This window comes from Beta vulgaris, chromosome 8 (assembly GCF_026745355.1).
Source record: "Beta vulgaris subsp. vulgaris cultivar EL10 chromosome 8, EL10.2, whole genome shotgun sequence".
Classification (NCBI taxonomy): Eukaryota; Viridiplantae; Streptophyta; class Magnoliopsida; order Caryophyllales; family Amaranthaceae; genus Beta; species Beta vulgaris.
Genome location: NC_079209.1, coordinates 35,198,729 through 35,211,811, shown reverse-complemented (window position 1 = coordinate 35,211,811; position 13,083 = coordinate 35,198,729). Strand labels below are relative to the sequence as shown.

At 34.9% G+C, this 13,083-nt stretch overlaps 1 long non-coding RNA gene across 1 annotated transcript; it reads right to left on the bottom strand.

The window, feature by feature from the left end:
• Positions 1 to 1,617: 1,617 nt before the first annotated feature.
• On the bottom strand, positions 1,618 to 10,702 carry LOC109135795 (uncharacterized). Its single transcript, XR_002040682.3, has 4 exons — positions 10,076 to 10,702; positions 9,147 to 9,222; positions 7,747 to 7,840; positions 1,618 to 3,745 (listed from the first exon to the last, which is right to left on the bottom strand). It is a non-coding gene; the product is annotated as an uncharacterized LOC109135795 (long non-coding RNA).
• Between the last annotated feature and the right edge of the window lie 2,381 nt (positions 10,703 to 13,083).

The window sequence follows — 13,083 nt, the reverse complement described above, 5'->3', positions numbered from 1 at the left end:
ATAAATTATTTTAAACTAAATTATATTTATATATAAATATATTTATAAAATCCATAAATTTACGGGAGATTACAGGCCGCATGACCCGCTCGGGTCAACTTTGTGGGAGATATAGAAAAAAGTTGTGGCTTGTTGAAAAACAACCTGCTTGGGTCAGCTAGACAGCCAAATCCCGTCCTCTTCTTTTTTTCCTACTCCTCTTTCAATATCTCATCTTCTTCATCCTCTCAACTCTCTCAACCCCTTTTAAACTCAAACCGTAACTCAACCTAACTCACTTAAATCACTCATCTCACCACTCAAAAATCTTAAAAATCATCTTCATCAATTTCAGCTTTTTCTCCCCCAAAAATCTCCTTTTCACTCAAGTCGCCAACTGCAATGAAACACAAAGGAAAAGAATTCGCTCCCACCCACTTTGTTGATGAGACTTTGCTTTTATAATGGGGAATAAGGGAGGATATTTTTACGTTGGCCAATGAATTAATTTTGAGAAAAATGATAGGAATGAGAAAAAAAATATAGATGCCTAACACTTGGATTTTGAGCTCTTTGGAGATAACTGTGGAAGAAAAGCTAGAATGATTAACTGGAGCTGAAGTCAATCTCCACTTTAGACTTGGAATTTTGCACGCTCAATGAACATTTGTCATTTTGCAAAGAATTTTGTTTTACAAATTGAGCAGAGCACCACTCACGGGTTGTCGCCACTACTACATAAATGACCTAATGCATCCTTTGAAAAACCGTTGCAATAGAGCTATTGCAACGATTGAACAACCATTACTGTTATCGTCGTTGCATTAGACCTAGTGCACAAGTTTTTAGGCATATTACAACGGCTACCACAAAACCGTTGCAATAGGTGTAAATATCCATTGCATTAGCTAGAGAGGTTATTGCAATGCCTTTATTCCTATGCAACATCACCCAATAGCCATTGTAACTCCCCTATTACTCATATTGTATTCCATTTTTGCATTTAATGTAACGCCTCCATATATATTGCATCATATAGCTATTGCAACACCTTTAATACTAATATTGTGCCTCATTTTGACACCTATTGCAACGCCTCCATAGTTAGTGCAACTCCAACACCATAGTAGACTAGTACGTAGTAATACATTGACATATACATAAACTTGTATTATCCTAAATTTATTATGAAATTTTATACACATAAGAGGAATTATGTGTAGCACCCCCAAAATCCATACACGTCTAAACTACGTCGCATCGACTTTGGGAGTGTTACCACCAAGGTGAAACGCAAGGCTTATTGAAATGAAAACATTCACTTAAAACATTAACTTACTCCTTATTACGAAAACTACATTGCAACGGAAATAAAATGTTAACTACAACTCGGGAATCACTATTGACCCCTTTTTATTTAAAACCTTTACTAATTATAAGTTTTTTATAAACAAACTCTAGAAGGTTCAATAAAACCCTTTTAAAATTTTGAAAACAAAGATTGCCCCCTATATGCCCGAACTCATTCAACATCAACAACATACCTAATCTGATCCTCATTGAACTTGAACATCCCTGGTTCATCACAGATCAACAAAAAACACAAATAGCAAACACTCAGCTATGCTGAGTATGTACTTAAACAATGAAATAATATACCAAGCATAATCAAAGTAATAAGAATTATTCGTTCCTATACATGATACTACAACAATATTACATTTTATTACTTATATAATTTAATTGGCAATGAACAGGCACCATCATCTTTCTAGAATCATACAGGTTACTTAATCCAGAATAAACAGCTTGGTCTATTAGATGTAATACAAATGTGGTTTCGCTCTGCTTCACAACCATCACCTTAGTATGCATACCCCCAAGATCGAACGCAACCTTCCGCCTACTTGAGTTATCAAAATTTATAAGGACACTACTGTCGTCACATGGTCCCACACGGATACTTGGCATGTTCCCCCTCTTCCAGGTCCATCACAATAGGCCTGCATAGGAGTGTAGAACAGGTCCCACACTCCCCCTATTGTTCATTACTTGTAGGGATTCCAACTATAAGTTTATCATCAAATATCCTTCTTATTGTTATTCATCCACATAAAGTTAAACATATAATCATTTAATGTTCTTTCTTAGATACATTGCTTAATTTCTTAGTTTAGGCAACGTCTTATAACATCCTTGCTACAACAATAAATCATAAGATTCCAATCCAATTCATTTCATGCTTGTGATATGATAGATATAACACCCTGATAATTCTAAGAGTTTATTCATATAACTAGTAAGTTAGTTAGACACCTAAAAGTTATAAAAGTAACCTGAAGCTCTGATACCACTTTATAACACCCCGATAATTCTCCCTTTTCAGAAATACCTTTTCAATATAAAACATAGAGAATTACCCAAGCATTATCGACCGTGTGATAATGTATCAACTTATTCAGAATTTTGCAGCGAAAAACATATAACTAAACTTCATACTTTAATATAGTAAATAAATAAGTACTTAAAACCAAACACCTTATAAATGTCTACTTCAAACAAAACTTATTATAATATGTTCCTACTAAGATAGTAAATATGATAATATGTTACAAAAGCTCTCCGTTTCCAGATTTCCAGTGATGCACATCCGCGAACCTGTAAATGTAAATACTCTAAAGAATCTGCTCACCAAAATGGGTCATCACAGGATCAATAAGGCAAAGCCGTGATCAACAATCACAAACAAAACACGTAATCAGCAAAGCTGAGTACTACATAGTATTACATAAACATTTCTAACATGATAGTAATAAATAACATGCAGGGATGAATAATAATAATATAACATTATAACATTCTGTAGATAACTTCTACTGAACTAAACTTTAAACATCTTTTTATTACTTTAATGGAATAGTTATTGGATTAAGTTGTCTTATCTAAACTTACATTCACCTAGGAAGACGAAATACGGGCGCGACTGTATTTCTGAATGACCTGCGATATCGAGGAACCTTTGAAATATAGGAATGACGATCAATCCATCTCCTAGAAAAGCCATGGCACGCTCACCATGTACCCCAACTCCTAATTGTCCAACTTTAGACGTGCACCAGTCTAAAGTTTATTACTATCCAAGTTACACTTTACGTGATTTACAATTTATTACTTATGACACACACACAAGTAACACAAAAAAATCAAATCAAATATTCACAACTGAACTTCTTTTTATCTTAGGATTTAATAAGTGATCTCACCACTTACAATCCAAGATTACTTTCTTCTATTCCGATCTTTCTTACTTTGTTGCCAACAATCAATCTTACCTTTCAAAGGCATAACTTGTCAACTTCACAAATAAGACCCACAATCCTTGTATAATAGTGAAAATAATACTATAAGGGACACATGATTAAACATGATTCAATCTCAATAATATATTAATTCTCCCATGTGAATTAATAGCTAAAGTTTCCATCCACATGCTTGCATCAGTAATACCATACGAACACGATAATCTTTAACTCATAATCAAATCTCATAATCAACATGTTTGCACACATGCATAAAACATGAAAAAAATCCAATCATACTAGAAATCACATATGAACTTACAAAGTTCCTATACATGATACTACAACTTTTCCTTCTTAAATCATGATACTATATCACATAACACATAAGTATGTACGTACCTTATGTAAACCAAATGATAGACCACCTTTAATCACTTAAAAGTCACCAACTGAATAATTTCCGCCTAGAATTATCAATATAAGTCAAAGTCAATACTCTAAATAAAATACAACAACTTTAAAATACTTTAAATTCTCTTTAAAAATATTTAAAAGTAGTTTTTACCATTAAAACTTCAATTACTTTTAATATCTAGCATAATACTACCATACTTGTAATTAAAATCCTTAAAACCCCATTATTAAAGCCCTTTCTAAAATTCCAGCAAATTCTAAAGCTATAAAACTCTCTTTAAACATACTTAAACATGCTTAAATTCATAATTTAAAACAATCTCATAGTTTACAACATGCTACTTTGATTTTTCAATATTTAATACCTTAGATCTCCATGCTTTGATAATTAAAAACTCAACCTAAAAATAATAATCAAATCTGATATTTTATTCTTGTACACATAATATATATAATCCAAGATTAATCACTAAAATAGTAGATTAAACTTATTAATCATTATTAGTACTAAAATAAAGCATAAAAACATGATCTTCAATTGAAACTTGAGGAAGAAGAAAATAAATTAACCAACAAATCAAAGAAACAATGGAAGACAAGGCGCCGGAACAGTGCAGCAGCACCGGCAGCAGTGGCGCACAAGGAAGGATCGTGATTATGGAGGTGTGCTGACGTTTCTTGTCGAAGAATAAAGCGTTACTTGAAGAAGAGGAAAGAAAAATTGAGAGGAAGAGAAAATAAATTGTGAGGAGAGAGAAAGACTAAGGGGTCGGCTGTTATGAGGAGAGAGAAGATGATAATTTTTTTTCTGTGGTAAAATAATTGGGTTTAAGGTATTTATAAAGAGACTTTCCTTTTGGGCTTAGGAAAAGGAGATTGGGTTTAAATAAAGTTTGATGATGAATAGGATTAATGAATTAGAACTCATAACATCAATAGAAATTCTTTTCCTAATCTACTTAGAATTTTGGGTTCGTCAAGCCCATTTAAACTTCTTTTCCAAATCATATTAGTGTTTCAAACATTTTTCAAAGCATGCCTTAATAAAATATTTTTAATTCCTCAAATCCTTAAAATAATTTATTTGTCTTTCAAAATGGTCAACCTTCTTTAAATAAATAAATTATTTCAAACTAAATTATGTTTAAATATAAATATATAAATACTAAAATATATTTATAAAATCCATAATATTACGGAGGATCACAGTCTACCCCTCTTAAAAGAAGTTTAGTCCCGAAACTTGACACAAAAAACCCACAGATTTTCAAAAGTTTGAAACTCAGCTTTCCTTTGAAAAATATTGTGCCAATGATGTGCAGACTTTTACTAATTTAAAACACTTGTGTTACTTATGAACACGATTTCTTATGTGGAGAATATACTTCTTTTGCACCAATATGTGCAAATTGCCCAAAATAGGCATAAAAATGAATAAAAATCTCATAACATAGACAAAAGCGCAAAATTTATCGCATTCTATCCCCGTTAAAGAAAACGAGTTACACCCTCGTAACTCACCGGCCTTGAGGAACAAGTCTGGATACTTCTTTTTTATCTCATCTTCGCTTCCCACGTTGCCTCTCCAGACTCGTGGTTAGACCAAAGTATTTTCATGATGTGGACGTCCTTATTGCGTGTACTACGCAGTTTCCTGTCGAGAATATTGACATGTCTTTCCTTATATGTGAGGCTACTAATGATTTGAATTCGTTCAGGCTCTAGGACATGACGCTCATCGGGGATATATGAGTTGGAAAATATGGAACACATCATGCATCTTTCAAAACTCCATTGAGAATACCAATCTATAGGCTACTTTTCCGATTCGCTCCAAAATCTCATATGGACCTACATACTTAGCACTTGCTCTTTCTCCCAAATCTCATGACGCCATTAGTGGGTGATACTTTCAAGAACACCTTATAGCCTATGGCAAACTCATCCTCTCGTCGTTTCAAGTCAGCATAACTCTTTTGCCTATCTTGCGCAGCTCGAATTCTAGCCCGAATCAGTATGACATTCTTGACGGTTTCCTCAATAAACTCCAACAAATGGGACTTCCACACTTCCGTCTATATAATGCCTCAAAAGGTGCCAGCTTAATGCTCGCATGTTAGCTATTGTTATAAGAAAACTCAACCAGGTCAAATAGTCCTCCCAACTACCTTGAAAATCAATAGCACATGCTCTCAACATATCTTCCATGGTCTGGTTAGTTTTCTCATTCTGACCATCAGTCGCAGGGTGAAAGGCTATACTCATCTTCTATGTTGTCCCAAGATTTAATTGGATCTTTTTTCAAAATTTCGAAAGAAACCTAAAATCACGATTAGAAATGATATCCTTTGGAACTCCATGTAGACTCACCACATGCCTAATATACGTCTTAGCAAGTTGCTTCTTTTCCTATGTCTCCTTAATGGGTATAAACACAACAGATTTGGTCAATCTATCCACAATAACCCAAATAGTGTCATTACCACTCATCGTTTTAGGCAAAGTAGTCACAAAGTCCATAGAAATAAAATCCTACTTCCATCCAGGAACCTCTAAGGATTGAACCTTCCTCATTGGTCTCTTATGATCTATCTTCACCTTCTGATAGGTTAGGCACTTAGACACATACTCAGCTACCTCTCGCTTCATATTTGGCCATCAATAGATGCCCTTAAGGTCTTTATACAACTTGTCACTCTCAGGGTGCACATAATATGGAGTGTTAGGCCCCTCATCCATAAGACGTCTCTTAAGGTCATTACATTCCCGTGGTACACACCACCTCCCTTTAAACCTTAAATCCCATCATCATGAATCTTAAAGTTGGCTTCCTTACCTTGCTACATTTTTTCCTTGATCTTATCTAGGTGCTCATCCCCAACTTGACCCTCTCTGACCTCGTCGAAAACTGACAACCCCAAAGATAAAGCGCTCAGTCTTGCCTCACTTTCCCCAGTATTTAAGATTTTTAGGCTCAACCTTTGCATATCTTGACACAACTCCTCAGGGACTATCAAGGCACTCAAGATTTGACTCGATTTCTCAAGGCATCAGCAACCACAGTTGCTTTCCCATCATGATACTAGATGTCTAGGTCATAATTCTTAATTAACTCCAGTTATCTTCTTTGCCTCATATGGAGGTCTTTATGGGTGAAAATGTACTTCAAGCTCTTATGGTCTGTGAATATCTTATAAGTTGCTCCATAGAGGTAATGTATCCAAATTTTCAATGCAACCACTATGGCAGCTAACTCTAGATCATGGGTAGGGTAATTAGCATCATAAGGTTTCAATTGACGTGACGCATACGCAATTACCTTCCCCTTCTATTTTAGCACACATCCCAAACCATTCTTTGGAGTTGGCCACTCATTCACAGCTTGAATCTTAGAAGGATCCACCGAGACTCCTTTCTTAGACACATAGTGACCCAAAAACGCTACCTTCTCCAAGCGGAACTCACACTTAGAGAACTTGGCATACAATTGGTTCTTCCTAAGCGTCTCCAAAATAATCCTCAAATGCTCATCTTGCTCAACCTTATTCCTCGAATATATCAGTATGTCATCAATGAAAACCACTGACACGATCGTTGCACGTGCCAAATTAAATACCTAACTTAGCCTAATATAGGGTAAGAAAGGGTCGAATCCACGAGGAAGCAAGGATTAATCAAGGGTTGAATGTGATTTAGCGAGCTAAGCCTATTTTTGGGGATTTTTAAGATTAGTGAACAACTAAGAAATTAGGAACTAAGAAACTAACAAATAGACTAAATGATTCGAACGAATTAAACTATATTAAGAGGAACTAGGGATAGGGGATTCACGAGCTAACAGATTGTAACACCCTCGCCGACCCGAACCCTTCTTTAATCGACAAAGCTCGGATTTAGGGGAGGAAAACCATGAGGGTTCGACTCGACGGGTGGCGTTCCGCCGCAATTATCTCCTTAGAGATAAATGCAAGGCTAAGTTACAAAACACACCAAACTCAAATTCACTAATCATTACAACTAAGTAAATCGTTCATTAAACATTACTAATTACCTAAATATTTCAGAGTTCCAGCGGAAGCTAATCATATGCTAAGTGGATGACACTCTAAATTATCTCCCTTTTGTTCCCCCGTTCGATCACCCACCTGCACAAATACATTGAAAAGAGACAAGAGAGACAAGCTCCCAAAAATCAGAAAAACTGAGTAATTCCAACTCCATCCCGTAAAATACTTAAGTTGAAAATACTTTGTAAAATAGTAGATTAATAGCTTTGGAAGTCATAGCGCGCGCGCGCACACACACACACACACACACAAACACACACACACACACACACACACATATATATATATATATATATATATATATATATACATTGAATAATCACATCATTAATTCAAATAATCCAGTTATTCAAGGAGAGAAAAGAGAACGCCAGTAAGCCGGGGTCAATCTCTGTAACCACTTACTTCAACATTGTAGGCCGGGGCGAACCCCTGTAACCACCTATTTGTAGGCCGAGGCGAACCCCTGTAACCACCTACTGATATCATAATGGCCATAATAGCAGAGTCCCTAGTGTGCACACCCTTCTACTTGGATCACAACAAGATAGAAGGAAGACAATAATAGAATAATCAGCATAGTAACTAGAGAACCTGTAGGGGCCGCTGAACCACTCATACAGGGAAACCTGTTTATCATTTCCCTCCGATATTTTACTTTACGTGATTAACATCTTTTAATCAAGTCATCACATAAATCACGTACACGTTTACGTTATCTTGTTCAATTTACGTCATCTTGTTCAACCTACGTCATTTTGTTTAATCCAGTGTGAACATATTCAATCCTTCATAATCTCAATCCATTCATAGAGATTTCAATAATTCATTTCATAGACACAACCATCACTTGAGTTCATTTCTCACTTCCGATTCATAATCATTCCAATATCACAAGTCTTTATTAATACCAATTTTCATAAATTCCCATAATAATAATAATAAAATAATAATCATAATCATAATCATAATCATAATCATAATCATAATCATAATCATAATCATAATCATAATCATAATCATAATCATAATCATAATCATAATCATAATCATAATCATAATCATAATCATAATATTATAATAATAATAATAATAATAATAATAATAATAATAATAATAATAATAATAATAATAATAATAACATTTTTAAATGACATTAACCGATTTTAATAACGTTATAATAAACATCTGTGTCATATCGTACATTGTCCATTGTCATAATCCATAATCGTTGTCCATTTTGTCATTCGTAATCATAATCCGCATTAAGTCGATAATCCATAATTATAGTCCATACTTATAAATTTTATAAGCACATAATAATCATGTAATCAATTCGTTTTACGCTAACGGGATCTATGTTTAGATGGACATCGAAGATTACCTCGTGACGCGTGCCCAAAAGTTAAGTTCATGAACAGATTAGCGCTCTTGATAATCCTCGTCTACGAAATCGGAGTCTACAATAGATGTTAACGAGATCTAAGTTAGTTCCTAAATAACCCCTTTTTATATACGTATATAAAATAAACGATTTAAATAATCCAAATAACTTTACAGAAATTCTTAATGATTTTAAGAGAGTTTATAAATCAAAGTAAATCATTTATGAAATCATTTTAAGTACTCAAAGATTACTTCAACTTAATTTAAACAATTATTTTAAACATGGAAGGTAAAGTTTATTTTACTTCTTACTTTACTTTAGAAAATCAAGAAACATTTTTAAGTTATAAAAGATTAAGTGAAACTAAAACATAGTAAATTAATTTAGTGAGCTAGTTTAGCAAAGTTATGGATTTTAGTTTCTAAATATAAAAGTAAACAAAATAAACCAAATAAAATACTAAAAGGATAAAGGAAAAAGGAGGGGATGTATACTGATTCAAGAAATCAGTTTCATTAACAAAAAAAAAAAGAAATGAACAAGAGGAAAGGGAGGAGCAGAGGACTCGAAGCAGGGGGTGCGAAGGAGGAACGATGGTGCTGGTGCTTTGGGCGAAGTCCGGTGGCGGGAGATTGGTGATCGAGCAGGCAAGGCCGGAGTTCAAGTGGGGGTTTCGCGGTGGCTGGGCGGGGTCGCGACGCAAAGTCGCGAGGGTGAAGGGCTGCGAACGGGGTTTTGGGCTGGCAGTTCTGGTGTCGAGGGTGGTCGGGTTTCCGGCGTTTTTCTCGGTGGTGTGGTAGTTCAAAGGTGGTGCGGTGGGTTCCGGTGGTGCAGAGGATGTTGTTAATGGTTTGAATTGAAATTTCAATTTTTATCTTTTCAAAACAAAATTCAGAAATTAAGGAAGGAATTGAGTTGAAGCAAACCTTTGAAGTTTAACTTGTTTGCTTGAGCAATTGAATGTGCTTGAGTTGCTATTTATAGACAAAATTTTCTGAATTTGTGGAGCTAAGTCAAGCTCCATTAATGGTGGAAGTGAGGTGAGAGGGCTATGGTGTTAAACTAGCTTTGGAAATTTGTTGCCCCTAATATCTCTACTGACAAGAGTTGTAAATTGTTGACAATTTGGCTCCTTTGGAGCTGTTGAATCAGACGAGCGAAGAAGAGGGGAGGGGAAGAACTAAGAAGATGGAAATCAGTTTTCATTTTCTTTTCCCCTTATTTTTTGGGGTTGCTAAATGCAGCCTCACTTTACTAATGCAGCCTTAAAAAAACCCTTATTATCATATTCTTTCTAAAAATCCTTTATCTCTCTAAAAAATATTCTCTCCATCTCTCTAACTGTTAGATATAAAAAACTTCATTGAAGATCTAAAAATTTTAATTTGATATTCAATGGACGATAATTTTGACCCAATCGAGTTTCAATCTGATGTAAGTTGTGAATTTTTTTTCGTAATTATGATTAAAGTTGTGAATTTTTTTTCGCAAATTATGATTCAAGTTGTGAAGATTTTTTCGCAAATTCGCAATCCATGATTAGTCTGTTTCGTGTAGACAACACGAAACAGATGATTCCGTTTCGTGCAATCTACACGAAACGGATTATTCGGTTTCGTGCAATCTGCACGAAACAGATGATTCTGTTTCGTGCAATCTGCACGAAACAGTTGAATCCGTTTCGTGCAATCTGCACGAAACAGTTGAATCCGTTTCGTGCAGTTTGCATGAAATTGTATGTTCTGTTTTGTGCACATTGCACGAAATCTGCTAATTTTATTTCGTGCCATTGTATAATTTATGATTGATGATGCTTATCAAATTTATGATAACATGTATTTTGTGGTTTCATAAATTGTCAGGATGATGTCCATGTTGAAGAGGTTGATGAAAATACACCTGATTATAGTGACTTTTTCACCACTACAACTATATTTCTCACTCGAAAAGCATTGCGTGATTGGGTTACTGAAGTAGGTAGGCTGCATAATATGGTGATAATCATCGCTCGATCACAATATGGTGAAGGGCAAGGCTTGGGGAATGCAAAAGCTACCCTCACTTGTGAAAGAAGCGGGAGATATAGACTGCATAAGTCTAGAGAACGTGTAGATGTGGAGAAATTTACCGGTACAAAAAAGAGATTGTGTCCTTTTCGACTTCAAGCGATTGAGTGTGTTGGTGGTGGTTGGAGTGTCTATGTCATTAATGGAAAGCACAATCATGATCTTCCCGATTTCAATGAGGGACGTGCAATTATTGGCATGTTAAGTAAAGATGAGCTCAATTTGGTAGAAGAATTAACTAAATCTCATGTACCGCCTAGTCAAATCATGAAAGTTCTTAGTAGGGTGGATGAAGAGACTTTGACTACAGTGAAACATATTTATAATGCCCGTCAGAAGTTGAAAACCGATGGCCAACTATAATTGAAAGTCAAAAAGTACAAAAACCTGTCACGCCAATAAGATCCCGCAAATCATGCCCACAGTCAGAGAATTAACAACTGATTTCTTAAAACATGCAGAAATCAGGACACAAACATATGCGAGATTACATTTGCTAAGACAGTTTGACCAACAAGCACTGGGGTAACGAGAGAAGGAATGGGGGATTGATATGCCACCAAAGAATCAATAATGACTACAATATTGCATGGCTGGTCAATGCCCAATAGCTGTCACATTTGTGGGGGCTCTAGGAGGAGGATGTTGGGCTAAGGTGCATATAATTCCGGTTACAAGAGCTTTTATACTGAAAGTATATATCAAAAGCTATTATACTGAAAGTATATAATATACTGAAAGTGCAAGGTTTCAGTATATTACAAGAGCTTTTCTACTGAAAGTATAAGCTATATATCATCTTAGTCAAAGTTCAAGGTTCTGAAAGTGCAACATATAATTATATACTTTCAGGGATCATATTCATGGCTGAAGAAGGCAACAATAATGTAATGGACAAGGTTTCAGTATGTAAGAATGTAATGGAACTTAAAATATTACAAGAGCTTTTCTACTGAAAGTATATAATATACTGAAAGTGCAAGGTTCACCCCAAAAGTCAAAGTGTAAATAACAGCAGCTAAACCATTCAATAATTAAAAAAAAGGTTTCATCTTAGTAGTTAAGCAATAACAACAGTAGCAGTGATGGGGATAGTAAGAAAACAATTTTGTAAGTTACAACAGCAAAAACTTGCTGGACCTCTAAACAGAATAATAGGATCCAAGTTATATGAAATAGGATAAACCATTTCATCCAAGTTATATGAAATAGGATAAACCATTTCATCCCAGTTATATGAAATAGGATAAACCATTTCATCCCAGTTATATGAAATAGGATAAACCATTTCATCCCAGTTATATGAAACAGGATAAACCATTTCATCCCAGTTATATGAAACAGTATCATTGATTTTGTTCAATTCACATGAAGCAGTAATTTAACCGGAGAACTAACAAAAATACAGCAATAATAAAATCAGAAAAACGCCACAATTTGCTCCAACGAAACACTATCAAAATGCCAGAAATTTAACAAAAATACAGCAATAATAAAATCAGAAAAACGCAGCAAACAAAAAATCAGCAATAAGAAAATCAGAGAACGCAACAATCAAAAAATCAGAAGAACGCATCAAATTTGCGCCAACCAGCCAGATTTCTTAAAAAAAAAAAAAAAAAACCGGAAAACTAACCAATTTGCTCCAAAGTCGTGAAATTTGGTTAAAAATCAAGACCCAATTCGCAAATTCGCAAATTCGCAATCCAATAACACAATCACTCATGCAAATCACCCCAAAAGATGGAGAATTGGGTACTTTGTTCTTGAATCAGCCCCACTTTGTTCTTGAATCAGCCCCACTTTGTTCAAAATCTGAAGAGGGAAGATGGAGAGAGGAGTAGTTAGAGAGAGAAATGGGGAAATCG